Source organism: Eleutherodactylus coqui, chromosome 2 (assembly GCF_035609145.1).
Source record: "Eleutherodactylus coqui strain aEleCoq1 chromosome 2, aEleCoq1.hap1, whole genome shotgun sequence".
In the NCBI taxonomy this organism is placed as follows: domain Eukaryota; kingdom Metazoa; phylum Chordata; class Amphibia; order Anura; family Eleutherodactylidae; genus Eleutherodactylus; species Eleutherodactylus coqui.
Window position 1 is genome coordinate 333,703,961 of NC_089838.1, and position 15,901 is coordinate 333,719,861.

Genomic DNA, 15,901 nt, shown 5'->3' on the forward strand with positions numbered 1-15,901 from the left:
CACTGCCTCTTCCAACCTGTCCTGCTGCTGCACTTGCCTCCCGCTCTGAAGACCTCTCCTCAGTTGGCTTAGCGAACCAGGTGGGGTCAGTCACCTAATCGTCCAGCGGCTCTTCCTCCGAATCCTCTGTGCGCTCCTCCCTCGGACTTACTGCCCTTACTACTACCTTACAGATAGCAGAAAAATATGTAGGAATCTGGTCACATGAGTTGAATTTTCTTTGCTTTATTTTCCTTTAAGCTTGCATGGTTAGGTACATGGTATCACAAGAACGCGTTTCGGCGTAATGCCTTGTTCACCTCAATGCATGTTACATAGTTTACTTATTTATAGGTTAAAAACAATTACTACTGATTCCAAATACCTGATATATTAACTCCTTCATTACATTTTGTTCATTGCTGGTTCTCTTCCCACAGAACCAGCTGCTTGAATCTTACTAAGTAATTAACCCTTGCAGATCATTGTACAATATATACTTAGTTCTCAACCCTTGTGGTACTAATAAACATTAATGCGATCATGTTATGCACTTAAACAAATCCCTTATAAATCATACTGTAATATGTATCCATTATTAATTATAACTTTAAACACATAAAGGAATTTGTTTTGTCTCAGAAAAAACAGTTAAGGCATGATTAACAGATTTATAATATGCATTATTGCACTAACAAAAAAATATGTGACACCTAGATGTAAATGTTAAGTAACATGCTGTCATAACATGATCGCATTATAACTGCATAAAAAATCCATACAAAACAGAATATTTTCCTTATGTTAGCTGTTTTATGATAACTGTCATAATATTCTGACTTATAAGAAAACACTCCATAACAGTAAATTTTATGTGTATTATATGACAGCCGCAGTAAAAGCGCATAGAAACCGCGTGCTAGTAGAAAAAAAATAAAATAAAAAACTTTAATGTTTTGCTCCTCCGAATCCTCTGTGCGCTCCTCCCTCGGACTTACTGCCCTTACTACTACCTTACAGATAGACAACTGTGTCTCATCATCATCGACCTCCTCACCCACTGAAAGCTCTTGAGACAGTTTACGGAAGTCCCCAGCCTCATCACCCGGACCCCAGGAGCCTTACAAAGGTTGGGCATCGGTCACGACAAACTCCTCAGGTGGGAGAGGAACCATTTTTTCCCAATCAAGGCAGGGGCCCGAGAACAGTTCCTGTGAGTCTGCCGGCTCATCAGAATGTCTCATTTTCATGGAGTGAGGAGACTGGGAGGAAGGGGGAGCAGCAGTGAGAGGATTCTGAGTTGCAGCAGTGGACGGCGTAGAAGACTGGGTGGTCGATACATTGCTTGATGCATTTTCTGCTATCCACGACAGGACCTGCTCACACTGCTCATTTTGTAATAAAGGTCTACCACGTGGACCCATAAATTGTGATAAGGGACCCCAGAAACTTGCCTCTCTCCTTATCCCGCAGCAGCCGGCTGCGAATCACCTGGACCAACTCGGCCTGTGCCCACACCCTCACTTGAACCTCCGCGTCCTTGCCCGTGTCCACGGCCACGTCCTCTAGGCCTACACCTACCCCTCAGCATGGTGTATTTCAAATACAGCAGACACAGAGCGGTGTAAAAAATTATGCAATTATTGGCCTGTACTTGGAGGCTGACAGCGGTTATGTTACGCAGACTGTAGGCAAAAAAAAATTATACACTAGGCTGCAGAAAGGCCTAGCTGGCTAATAGTGAGCCACTACAACTCCCAGCAGCCCCAACAGTAATGCACACTGTCACAGGTAGCCCTAAGGAGCATTTTTTTTCCAGATTTTTTTGAAAAAAAACAGCAGCCTAGATAGCGTGTATATGTCTTTCCCTCTCTCAGCGGCTGTGGCCATACGCTGTGCATGAAGTTGACGGGCAGCACAAAGTGGTGTAAAAAATTAGGCAAATATTGGCCTGCACTTGGAATATCACAGCGGTTATGTAACGCACACTGTAGGCCAAAAAAAAATTATACGCTAGGCTGCAGAAAGGCCTAGCTGGCTAATAGTGAGCCACTACAACTCCCAGCAGACACAACAGTAATGCACACGGTCACAGGTAGCCCTAGGGAGGAGTTTTTTTTCAGATTTTTTTGAAAAACCAGCAGCCTAGATAGCGTGTATATGTCTTTCCCTCTATCAGCGGCTGTGGCCGTACGCTGTGCGTGAAGTTGACGGGACGCACAGAGCGGTGTAAAAAATTAGGCAATTATTGGCCTGCACTTGGAGGATCACAGCGGTTATGTAACGCACACTGTAGGCTGAAAAAAAAATTATATGCTAGGCTGCAGAAAGGCCTAGCTGGCTAATAGTGAGCCACTACAACTCCCAGCAGCCACAACAGTAATGCACATGGTCACAGGTAGCCCTAAGAAGGAGCTTTTTTGGGGTACTTGTTGACAGGATTCTACACTACCACTGTCCCTGCCTCACCAGTATTGCCCCTATACTCTGTTTAATTGGCTGCAGACTGTGAACGCAATAGTCTGCACAAGCCAAGATGAAAAAAAAAATTGTGCAAAACTGCTCCCAGCAGCCACAACAGTAATGCACACGGTAAGATGTGGCCCTAAGAAGGACCGTTGGGGTTCTTGCAGACGCAAACAGTAGCCTAACACTCTCCCTATAGCAGGAACAGCACTCTCCCTAATCTCTGCCAGCATGTGTCTGGGGCGAGCAGCGGGCGGGACTGCTTTAAATACTCGGCGGTCACTTGATCTCACCAGCCACTCACTGCAGGGGGGTGGGATAGGGCTGGAACGTCACAGGAGTAAGTTGTAATGCCTTCCCTACATGTCTATTGGCTAGAAAATGGCGCAAAACATGCAGGGAAGGAAATGGAATTGACTCGAGTACCGCGTGGTGCTCGTCTCGAGTAACGAGCATCTCGAGTACCCTAATACTCGAGCGAGCATCAAGCTCGGACGAGTACGTTCGCACATCTCTAGTACTAGGTGAACAGGACACAGGCAACAAGAATGACAAGTCCCTTCCCACTCGAGCACCTCGCCTGTCCTCCAATTAAGGGAAGGATTATGATTCTAGAGCCAGGATAAACCAAGAAGCAGCAGGCTAGTAACCCCAGAAAGTACCAAAAAAGAAATTATTTCAGAATGGTGAGTGCCAACCCTTTGTTCTAAGGGCTCTGTGGTCCAGTGGATAGCCTCAGATAGAGTACTACCATCAACAATAGTAACCATCAGAGGGCTCCTGAGGCACAAAATGGGAATCCGATATTGCTCAAAAAAGCTTTGTTACAGAAAGTTCCCAGCGGCACCAGAGTCCAGAAGGGCCACCACAGGAACTGGGACCCCTGACAGAATTAGGCTTACTGGCAAATTCAACTAGGGAGAGGGGCCATCCTTACCCAGGACTGCCTCTCCGAAGGATCTGAAATGGTGGAGTCCCCCGGTCTAAGGAAAGAATAGTAGTCTCCAGGCTCCTGGGTTCATCCGGAAGAGCTTTCTTTCCTGTTGAATCTACATGGACCTCTCCTGAAACCTCACGTCAATCCTTGTAGCTAAAGAGATCAGGGCATCCAGTGAGGCTGGAAACTCGCGTCTTGCCAATTCATCTCTGATATGTCTGGTAAGCCCCCCTAAAAATGCAGCAACCAGCGCTTCATTATTCCACCCTAATTCTGAGACCAGTGTGCGAAACTGGATGGCGTACTGACCTACTGTCAGATCACTTTGCATAGCAGCACATATGCAGTTGAGGCTGAACAGCGTGGCTCGTCGAAGAACTGGTGAAAAGTCTCAATGAAGAGACCAAGATTGTCAACTAGTGGGTCATTCCGCTCCCAAAAGGGAGTTGATCCATGCCAGTGCCTGACCTGAAAGGTGTGACATAATAAATGTAATCTTGTTACGATCAGACACAAAGAGGTGTGGCAGAAACTTGAAATGTAATATGCACAGATTCAGAAAACCTCAGAAAAGTCTGGGATTTCCCTCATAGAGAGGTGAAGATGCTAACCAGGGTCCAAGACCCGAAGCTGCACTCGCTAATGGAACCGGTGAAGTGGTAGCAGAACTGGTAGAGGACTACAATGCCGCCATGTCAGTCATGATACCGTCAAGCTGAGCACTCGTGGTATGAGAACGCGCAAAAATCTGTCCCTGTCTCCATCGCTGTTCAGTAAGCTCCTGGATCGACTCCAGCAGTCCTGCATGATGAGAATCAGGGGGATCCATGGTTCTAGTGTACTGTAATGTAATGCTTGTGGAACCACTGTGTCTCCTTGCCAAGTGGAACCACCTGGCAGGATAGACAGATGACACCAAGGTGAAGACAGAACATAATGCGGGAACTCGGTACAATAACACGAATGGGCCTTACCCTGGAAGATGGTTGAGGTGTCTCTGTCCTGGAGATACTCCCCAAGGTGGAGAGGTCCAGGCCGTTTTTCCTGACTCTGACTCATAGACTTTCCTACCTACGTGGTGGGGATTGGAATCCAGGGTCATATGCACTGAGCCACATGGATATGCAGGAGTGAACATAAGCTGGAAACCGGAGACAGTCCTGAGCAGAGATCACAGATAGACGATGTACAGACAAACAGTACCCAGTAGCAAGCGCACAGGCAGCTGGAAACCCACCAAGACACAGTGAAAACTAGTTTAGGAAACACAACAAACTGAATACAGACTAGAAGGCACCAGCAGCTTGCATGCAGTCATAAAGGAAATTACAACACCAGAGCACCCTCGGAAAGGTCTGAGGGGTTTAAATAGGAGGATGATTGTGAATCACCTCCAACTGGATGGGGAAGCCAGACACAGTAACCCTGCAGATGCTGAAACAAAGTTAAGCAGACTCTGGAGGCAGGATGATGCACACGTCTGCCCAACCTGACAGAGACAATATGTTACATAGCAACATAGTATGTAAGGCCTAATGAAGACAATGTCCATCTAGTTCAGCCTGTTTATCCTCCTATGTTGTTATTCCAGAGGAAGGCAAAAAACCCCAAGAGGCAGGAGCCAATAAGCCCCTTTGGGGAAAAATTCCTTCTCGACTCCCTAATGGCAATCAGACTAATCCCTGGATCAACCTCTAATAGTTCCTACCTGCCTGTATACCCGGATTTTCAATTAACCTAAGATTTATATCCTGTAATATCCTTCCCCTCCAGAAAGACATCAAGTCCCCTTTTAAACTCCTCTATGGATTTTTCCATCACCACCTCCTCAAGCAGAGAGTTCCACAGTCTCACTGCTCTTACAGTAAAGAACCCCATTCTGTGTTGGCGATGAAACCTGCTTTCTTCTAGACATAGCGGATGCCCTCTCGTTACTGTCGCAATCCTGGGTGTAAACAGATTGTGGGAAATATCCTTATATTGTCCCCTCATGTATTTATACATAGTTATTTGATCACCCCTTAGCCGTCTTTTTTCCAGGGTAAATAATCCCAATTTCGATAGCCTTGATACGCCAGCCCTGGTTTACCCTTGATCTCACTCGCAACTCCTGTCCCTGCCTGCTTGCCTCCACTCCTGGCTAACCCCAGGCGGGCAACAGGACGGCGGTCCCTACTTTCACTAGGGACCGAAAAAGGGACGCTGGCATACCAAGATGGAAAGGGTAGAACCCCGACTGAAAAGGCAGATGTAAATAACCAAACACGAGCAATACTAAGCAGAACTGAGGCAGATGGAAAAACCTGGCAGATGATAGCAAAGTATGGCAGACAAGCTGACAGAAGCAGGAGACCAACAGAGGCAGAGTAGCTAGCACACTGAGGGAAACCAATAACTGGTAGTGACTGCAAGTCTCTGCCCGACCTTTAAACAAAAGCCTTCACCCAGAGGCGGAGAAAGGAGGCAGCCAACTCCCAACAGAACCCAATGAAAGGGAGCTCGTGCACTGCAGCTGCACTCACAAGCGTGCACCATGCACCACCAGCACCACGCCACCCACGCCGGCCAGGCAACCGCATCTCCGGCAGCCGGACAACAAGCCGGGGCGACACACCCCGACAGTGGGACCCAGTACACCGCCGCCCCAGGAGGACCAGCAACCGCCGCATGGTAACACAATATTTGAGTGCAACTTTTCAAACTGGCCACTAGAGGTCATTCCAAATCCATGTTTTCCATCTCCATATCACTTAACCCTTTAGAGTGAGTCCCTTACATTACTTCATTTTAGAAATTACTCACCTTAAGGCATTCATCAAGGTGTGCAGTGATCAATTTGACCCCACCGGTGTTTTGCGGTAGTTAATGTACAGCTGATGTGCAAAGTGAAAATTGACATTTTTCTACAATTATGCCGTTTAGGAAACCATGATGTTGTGCCTAGCTTGTGCCACTATGAGACAGGCCTCAAATTATTATGCTTTGTTTCCTCTTTTTAAAAATATTTGCGCCTCTCAAACCTGTCAAGTTTGCTCTGGGCACAATGCACACCACACCCAGAACAGACGCAAGGCTGTGTCAACACCAGACAAATGGGAAAACTGAACCTACTCACAACCAGGAAAGGTTCCTACCTGAAAACAGACCACTCTAAAAATTGCAAACCTGCTGAACACCTCTCGGCCTGCTACATGACCCTAACAGGGGGTAATACCAACATGCAACTATACGGATATAGGTAACTGCAGACAACTCCTATACAAAGTGTTAATCAGCAACCTGTATAGGAGCAGAGCAAACAGTTTGCTTCTGCATGGTGATTAACGTACCACAACACCATTGTTACCGACAAGCAAATCTTGATGGGGGGCATGGCTAACTGCACAGCAGGAAGGAAGTGTGCCTTGGAGCTCCATGAAGGCCTAGGAGGCTCTGCAGAAATCCAGCTCCCCACTGCTATGCCAAGAAAAGGGAAGAGGTTGGAGCATGTCAGGAACTCTCCCTCTTTCAATACCCACCAGATTTTGAGGCATGGGTACGGGCTTATCGGCTGCAGAAACCACGGCCAAAACTAAGCCTGAGACCTGCTCTAGAGTCTGGTGGCCCACGCAATTCCCGCCCATGGCAAACAACCAGCCGCTACTATAGCGCACCATCCCGCATACCAGCTACTCTATTTTCTCTGCTTCAAAAACAAGCTGCATGGGACCCATGGGTGAGGAGTGTGAAGCCACCGGCACTTCAGTCAGCCGCACCAGCTGCAGACTTGTGCACCTCAAGGCACAACCATAGAAGGGATTACTAATTAACAGCTTGAACCTCCAACAGTACTGTGGAGGCGGCCTCTACCTACCTGAGAAAATCAGATAAGGTACTGTTTTGCTCCTACCTCTTCATACTATCCCTGTCTGCCACTCACATCAGGCAGGAGTGTGAGGCCTACCAATCTAGTCACTCCCTAGCACAGAAGCATCCTTGCTGCATGAAACTCGGGTAGAAAAATGGCAAATGAAGTTCAGTATTGATAAATGTAAGGTTATGCACATGGGCAGGAGAAACGGATGTCACCAATATACACTAAATGGGGTACTGCTAAGGAAAAGTGATATGGAAAAAGACCTGGGGGTACTAGTGGATTGTAGATTTACCTGGAGCAATCAATGCCAGTCAGCAGCTGCAAAAGCAAATAAAGTCTTGGGTTGCGTTAAAAGAGGTATGGGGGCGAGGGACTAGAACATTATTCTTCCACTATATAAGGCACTTGTCAGGCCCCACATGGAATACTGCATACAGTTCTGGACACCGGGGCTCAGGAAAAATGTTGCAGTGTTTAAAGGGAGTTCAAAGAAGGGCAACTAAACTAATAAACAGACTGGGAGGACTGGAATACCCAGAGAGGCTATCCAAGTTGGGATTATTTATCCTGGAAAAAAGACGGCTAAGGGGGGATCAAATAACCATGTATAAATACATGAAGGGACAATACAAGGATCTCTCCCAGGATCTGTTTACACCCAGGACTGCGACGGTAACAAGAGGGCATCCGCTACGTCTAGAAGAAAGCAGGTTTCATCAACAACACAGAATGGGGTTCTTTACTGTAAGAGCAGTGAGACTGTGGAACTCTCTGCCTGAGGACATGGTAAAATTGATAGGAAAGTTTAAGAGGAAACTAGATGTCTTACTAGAGTGGAAGGATATAGACATTAGGCGACCAGCAGGGTTGTTGATCTCAAATGTTGACCCAGGGATTACTCTGGCTGCCATTATGGAGTCAGGAAGGAATTTTTCCTCCAAATGAGCTAAATTGGCTTTTTTATTTCCCCTTCCTCTGGGCCAACAAGGAAGGGGGACTTCATAGAGGCAAAAAAACGTCTATATAATAAATCTACAACTAGCCCTTCACAGATATAGACTTAGTCTATATCTGTGAAGAACAAGGAAGGGGGGGGGGGGGGTGGAAACAGGCTGAACTAGATGGACATTGTCTTCATTCAGCCTAACATACCATTTTATGTTATCTACCAGTTTTCAGCCCCACTGGGTCCTGGCTGCTCCCTAACCTCCACTGCATACCCATTTTCACCACATTGCAGGGCAGCCCTCCTGTTGTTCCTCTGGGCAGTAGAACCTTTCCCTCCAAACCTGCAGATACAAAAAAAAACACCAGATATATAGCCACCTTGCCTGGAGAAAATACTGTCCCTCTTCCTATACACACACTGACATCCTCCTTCATCTTTACTATCTAAGTGGCCATTACCAAGATGGCGCTGATGAATAAGGTGAACATAATGAAAAAATAATTTCCTCTGCATTGCCACAGGGAACCTGCATAAAGCTGCAGATTATCTCAAAATGGTGAAACCTGGTAGTAAAAGAAACAAAGACCTCCTTTATATGCTGCAACCTTCCAAGAGCCAAGCAGTCTTGGACAAATATATAAAGAACAAGCCCACTTCACCTTCTACGCAAAAGCTTAAAACCCCACATAACAACCAGTAACAGCAGGACTTTGATGAATCAGATTGTATCAGTCAGCTCCGAAAACCAGACAAAAACCCAATTTTGCACTCTTTCATAAAAGAAATCCTCGCACAGTCTCTCTCCCCAGTAATGAAGGAATTGGCGGACATAAGTATACACAGAGCCCTGCACCCTAAGGGCTATTTCAGACGACCGTATAGCGGCCGGGTATTCATGCCGTCCGATATAGGCGTCTCTCTCTGCAGGGGGAGGAGGCTGGAAGAGCCAGGAGCAGTGATCTGAGCTCCCGCCCCCTCTCTGCCTCATCTCCGCCCCTCTGCACTATTTGAAATGAGAGGAGGTGGGACGGGGGTGGGCTAAGTTTCATGAATTAGCTCCGCCCTGCCGCCCCTAATTGCAAATAGTGAAGAGGGACGGAGAGGGGGTGGAGAGGAGGCAGAGAGGGGGCGGGAGCTCAGAGCACTGCTCCTCGCTCTTCCAGCCTCCTCCCCCTGCAGAGAGAGACGCCTTATATCAGCTGGCGTGAATACCCGGCCGATATACGGTCCTTTGAAATAGCCCTTAAACTGCTTATTCGGATCCATTCAAGGAAGCTATTTGTGTCTCTTAAACTATGTTGATACCTTAGCATCCTCCAATAAGCAAGAGAGACACAGAATGTCTACTTCAAAGTCACCAACATTTTTACATCAGGTTTGCATTTCAAATGGACACAGACATTCACCATTTTCAGTTTGTGTGTCTGCCTTTTGTTCTGGCAAAAAGCCCGCTTTTATTTTCTAAAATGATACAGTAAATAGCTCACCTCAGAGGTGAAGGGGTTAATCTTATCCTAGACAATAGAACTTTTGTAAGGTTTGGGGTGGATAAAAAAATTATAAAAAATCAAGTCCTACTCCGAAACGAAAAAAAAAAAAAAATCCTTGGGGTATGGCTGGATATGGGCTCAGGCTCCTCATCACTTCCGGAAAAAAAAAAGAAAGCTCTTTACCTATCAGAGAAGCAATGCAAATTCTGGGGAAAATGACTGCATGCATAACCATGGTGCAATGGGCTCAGGCACATGTAGAGCCTCTAGTGGTGCAGAGTGTTAAGGCAGCAGAAATGCAGTCCTAAGCTCTTAATCATGACCTGAAGGTTGCAAGTTCAATCCCTGCATGGTTCAGGTAGTGAGCTAAGTAAGCCTTCCATCCTTCAGAGGTTGGAAAAACGAGTACCCAGCTTGGTGGAGGGTAATGAATTAATTACCTGAAAGTGCTGCAGAATAAGTTGGCACTATTCAAGATTTGTTTTTTATTTTATTCTAGTGCAGTGACCGAGGAGTGGGCCCTAGCTTAGGAGACAGCGTGGATGAGCCGTAGGCCTTGTCACGGTGGCACTACTGTTTCCCACCCATAGGGTAACCAGGTTCACGTCCAAGGCCTGTAGGGGAGGCTATCAAGATGAGGGTAGTAGGAGGATAACCCATGTACTCGATTACCTCTCAGTCCCTGTGTCACTCACGATGCCACCTTTTCTTCCAGAATACAGCACAAGTGTAGGCAAAGTGGATAGCGAGAAAGGGAGTCAGAACACAGGATGAATATTGGGCCCACAGTCCTAGTTATCTGTGCAGCTCCGCACCTGGACTGCGACACACTTCTCTCCTCGCCGAACTCTCATCCTGTCAACACTCACTCGTTCAGAAATCTCTTAATGCTGCATGGCGATCTCCTCCTTGTCTCTCTCACACACTCTTTAGGCTGCAAACTCCTGAGGGTAGTAATCCTCAGACAGACATCATGCCATCCTCTCAGCCTCCTCCATTCTGGGCCTGAGTAAGGCAAGCCACGGTTTTCTTCTAGGATAGAGCAGACTCACTCATGTCCTCTAAAAAAATCTAATGATTAAGACAGTCTTCCTAGTAGCAATAAGAACTGCTAGTAGGATGGAGGAAATATAGACCCTATTGTGTAAAGAACCATTCCTTAAACTTTTAGAGGACTATATCATTTTAAAAATGAAACCATCTTTGATCCTAAAATTTAATCTTCTTTTCATAGAAAGTATGAGGTTATACTACCCTCCCTCTGTCAAATTTTTAAAAACAGTAAGGAGGGAATGTTACATAACCTGGATGTTAGATGAGCTGTGATGACATATATATACAGTCATCACAATCATTTAGGAGATCTGACAGTCTATTCAATTTCAGGGACAAAACAAGGGGAAGGCGGCCACCAAAGATACTATCACTAGGTGGAGCAAGGTGCCCCTCAGAGAGGCTTATATATGTAAGGACTTGAGTCCCCCAGAGGGGATTAAAAGTCAATTCCACTAGGGCTCTTGTGTCTTCATGGGCTGACAGGGCTGAAGCCTCGAGCAAGCAGATATGCAGAGCGGCCACATGGACTAATCTCCACACTTTTTCTAAACATCATTTAGACTTAGTCAGGCAAGGATACAGCTTTCAAGAGAAAAGTCCTGCCGTCTGTGATCCGTCCCTAAACCGATTTAGAATTTGGTATTACTTCCAGTAGTGCTGTCAGGATGGACAGAATGGAAAATGTAGAATTAGACTTACCAGCTAATTCCTTTTCCGTGAGTCCATCGTAACAGCACTCATTTCCCACCTGCTATGAATTACATTTTTGTGTTGTAACTTGTAACAATATATTATATTATATAAGGATATTAACGAAATTCTTTAGAGAAACAAAGGCCTTCATAATAATTCAAAGTCACTGGAGAAGTGTGAGGGAGGCGGCCTCTTCCTGTCCCGGAAAGGTCAAAGGGGAACCTCCAACAGTGCTGTCATGATGGACTCACGGAAAAGGAATCAGAGGGTAAGACTAATTCTACCTGATTGTCTGTAAGACCTCTACCTCTGTTATTTATTTATTTAGTGATGTAAGTTGTGTTTGACTTAGGGTGGGCAGCAAAACCTTCTTTAGGAATGCTTTTCCACAATCCCCATTGTTTGTCTGCGGCTTGTATAGTGTTGCATAATATTTCTGGAGTATTGTGTTTATGTGCCTCGGCTGCTTTTGTGTTTGGCCCTTTTCGTCTCAGATGGATGTTCTGCATGTGTGTTAGGATGCCGTCCTTTCGCTACTCTCACTAGAAGCCAGCCTGCTTTGTTGCCGTGGTTGTATAGCTTGGCTTGCAGGTACTTTTGATATGATCTCTCTTTCCTATCTAACCAGAGTAAAAAGTCAGCCTTAGTGAGACACCATTTTTCTTTGTCTTATGTCGTCTGTATCTGCAAGAATGTCGTGTATTTTTCACATAGTTCGAGACTTTCCTCATCATAGTGTGTGTTTATCTTTTTATGTAGATTGGATATGTATTCCATTGGATTACCTGGGTGACAACTTTTACTCTTTCCCAGAATAGGCTAGGGTTTGTCATGTGTTCTTTGCTATGGTCTGCATAATCTAGCCACCACTCTTCAAGTGCTGCTAGGAAGTTTTCATCTCTGGTTAAGGGCGAGCACCCACTGGCGTTTGCGTTTGCGTTGGCGTTTTCGCCGCGTTTCCCGCGATTTTTCCGCGCGTTTTCGCGGCGTTTTCGCGGCTTTTCCATTAATTTCCATTGACATTCATGGGTGCATTAGGAGAAAAATAAGGACACATATGCAACTGACAGTTCCTATGTTAAAAACGCAAACGCAACGCAAAAAAAACGCCAGTGGACAGGAACACATGTTATCTCTATGCCTGTGCAGGAAAAACGCAAAACGCAAAACGCAGGTAAAAAAACGCCAGTGGGTGCTCGCCCTAAGGGTGACTACCCACTACAGTTTTTTTCATTGCGAAAATTGCAGCGTTTTTTTTTTTTCTGCAGGGGTCTATGGGCTATGGGACTTGTAAAGCTAAAATCGCGATCGCGCAAAATCGCGATTTCCCAGAAAATCGCAATTTTAACATTACAAGTCCCATAGACCCCTGCAGAAAAAAAATGCTGCGATTTTCGCAGTGAAAAAAAACTGTAGTGGGTAGTCACCCTAAAAGTAAGCATTTTTCTCCCTCTCTCTCCTGATTCCAGGATGTGGTCATCCACGGAAGGGTAAGTGCTTCGTGCTGCAGGCTTTGGTGCGAGCTGCTGGGGTTTGGATCTCCTGGGTATAGGAGGCCTGGGTTAGAGGGGCTTGCGGGATTGAGGTATTCTTGTCGGGTGCTACGGGCGCTGCCACTCGCGGCACTGTCTATCACCCGCCTTCAGGATAGAGGGGGCAGTGGGTGGCTTTAACCCCGCAGAGACATCTGGGCTAGTCCCTGCTGGAGAGGAAAGTTCCAGGCAGCTCCTTCCAGGCACCAGCACCCAGTAATCGATCCAGCAGATCAGGAGGCTTTGGTAGACCGCAGTAGGCCCTGACCAGATTGCTCCTCTGGTTAGACCTTAAAATGTATCTATCTGACTCCTGTGAGTAGGGGAGAGTAGTGCAGGGCTTACTGGGGTCCACTGAAGCCTGGCGTGGGCCGGATGCCTCGGGTCCTCGGACTGGTAGCCGGAACTTCTCCAGGCACATTCTCTCCTTGGCAGGCCAGATGTGAAAGTTAAAGTAATTTTAGAGTTCATTTCCTTTCACCTTCAACTTTTCCTACAATGTTTAAATGTTGATGTCAGACTAATGCAATTTATTTCTTGTTTTCTATTTACTTGGAGATAATGACTGAGATCTTGAAGACAATTAGCTAATTACTGCTCAATTTTATTTTCTCATTGGAGGGAGACTCAGGAGGCTTGAGGTACAAAAATATCCACAAGTCACCTTCATTCATCTGCGTATATATAGAGGTGCTTATACTGCATCATGTGCTCATATCCACACATCATCTCACACGCTGATTCATTCGGGTAGATTTTCTTCAAGTCTATAATTATATTCTAAAAGGATTAAGAAAAAGTCTAACAGCAAAATACATTCATTCTCAACAGTAGAAATACATGGATGTTCCTGATGTAAGTACTGTCATGGACCTTTACTGGCATTGGGGACATTAATTGTCAATACTTTCAATTATCTGTATGAACCTATGAGGTCTGAATAAATCTTTCCAGCTTTTTGCTATCTTTCTATGTTTTTTGCCTTATGCCTTACTGTTGTACCTGGCTGTATGTAATTCAGATAATTATCTACCAGATAAGGAACACAAACTAAGGGCAAAATTGACACGGATGTATTTGCACATAACAAATTTGCACATGCAATAAGCAGAAAATAGAACCCATTGATTTCAGCAGCCGCTAGACTGTGTGTGGTCGGATCTGTGTGAGTGATAGTTCAATTAGGTGAGCGACACTGCTAGTGATATTACATCACTGCTAGCCAGGAACACAGCAAAGGCGCCCTCCTTTATGTTATGTGCATGTCTAACCATTCCTTTGTGAAAAAGAAAAAATACATTAATACATTTTGAATATGCAGGTGGGTTCTTAGAGATCCATTCATTCATTATGGTTTTTTTTTTAAAGTTCCAATAACATTAGATGTATTATGTTGTTTTACCATTTAAAGGGAACTCGCCACATCCCCACGGCACCATAAACTAAGTTATGATGATAGGGAACATGAATGTAAACTGGGTTTTTTTTTTTTTTACTTAACTGCTCAGACTCTTTTCAGAGTACTATGTGCATGCTCTCCTACATAAGTCCATTGGAAAAGCTCACAAACAAGACTCTGAAAAGAGTCAGATTTCCAATGCTGTGCACTTACTCCAGTGGGAGACACCGCTGGATCATGGAAGCAGGTGATTAAAAAAAAATACATCACCCGACTCCCTATCATGTTCTCTAATAGCATAATAATTGAGCTTATGGTGTTGGAGAGGGGGGTGACAAGTTCCCTTTAAGCTAAAATCTGAATTTTTAGACCTGCATGGAGGACAGATATCCAATGATCACACCCAGGCATCGAGCCCATTAAAGAAATTAAGTTTCAACCTCAACCTAGAATTTTTGAATCTCTGGACACAAACACATAAAATTATAAAAGTTGGAAGGGACCTCCAAGGTTAACTGGTCCAACCAATGAGGATCCACTAAATTATCCCAGACAGATGTCTGTCCAGACTGTTTGAAGACTTCTATTGAGAGAACTCACCACTCCTCATGGCAACCTACTCCCCTGATTGATCACCCTCACTGTAAGAAATGTTTTTCTAATACCTAATGTTGCGGCTTGACAGTCGTGACAGCATCGTGGCATGGCGGCCGAGATGCAGGGTCAGACCTATCACAACCGTTGTTATGCAGGACACGGGTTAATCCATGAGATTGCTTGTTGCTATCTCTCTGTATGCTGCATAGTTGCATGCTAACTATTTTTCATACCTGCCTTCTAATTGCTCTCCCTATCAGTAGCTGTGGAAGCCTTTATATCTCTACCACTCTCTTTCCTCCCTGCTGTTTACTTACTTCTCTAGAGGAGTGGTTGGAGTTGGTTGGAGCCACTAGCCTTGGTGAAAAGCTTCCAGTTCAGATAAGTGCTGCTGTATCCTTTTTGTTGTTTTTGGTTACGTTTATTGTTTTACGTGTCAGTGCATCACCCCAGGGGCTTTTATAGGGATAGTCAGGGCCCAGAAGATGATAGCGGGCTGTCCTTATCGGGACAATAACTCACTTTACTATTTTGTAAGGGACAGGTTTTTTTCCATCTTCCTGGAGTGGTACTCACTGTCTTGCATTGCATGCTGTATGATTCTTGCATTCAGTGTAAACATCACCCTGCACCTGTGCTGAGCGTCGTTCTCTTGTGTCACACGATGTGACATAATAAACAGCCAGATACTTTCTCAGTCGGTTTTTGTTTTTTGCCTTGCTGGTTCATGGATCCCATTGAGGCCTTGATCAACCAGCTTAGGTCTCTGGCTGTTGAGGTTGCTGAGGTTAAGCAGCAATGCTTAGGTGGAATGAGTCTAGTTAAGAAACCTAAGCTGGACCAGCCAGATTGTTTTTCTGGTAAAAGGCAGGATTTTTTTGCGTTTAAAGAATTCTGAAAATTGTACTTCAAACTGCACACTTTGTCCTCAAATGATGAGTCTCAGT